Source organism: Mycetomoellerius zeteki, unplaced genomic scaffold, assembly GCF_001594055.1.
Source record: "Mycetomoellerius zeteki isolate Tzet28-1 unplaced genomic scaffold, Tzet1.0 scaffold241, whole genome shotgun sequence".
Lineage (NCBI taxonomy): Eukaryota > Metazoa > Arthropoda > Insecta > Hymenoptera > Formicidae > Mycetomoellerius > Mycetomoellerius zeteki.
This window is the reverse complement of record NW_017257218.1, coordinates 422,488-422,698: the sequence shown is the minus strand read 5'-3', so window position 1 is coordinate 422,698 and position 211 is coordinate 422,488.

Below are 211 nucleotides of genomic sequence, written 5' to 3'. Positions count from 1 at the left end.
CGCATTCTCTATTCCGCAGTCTTTTTCCGCACCATGTGATTTCACCCTAAGTCATAAGAAATGGGCGAATCATAGTCGATTATTCTCCTCAAATTCGACTATAATTGGTCAATTTCTTACGACTTAAGGCTTAAAACACCTATTGTAGATCCGGAGTTAAGCGGGGAGCACAGACTTTTGCATAACGCATAACATGTAATGCATAAGAAAT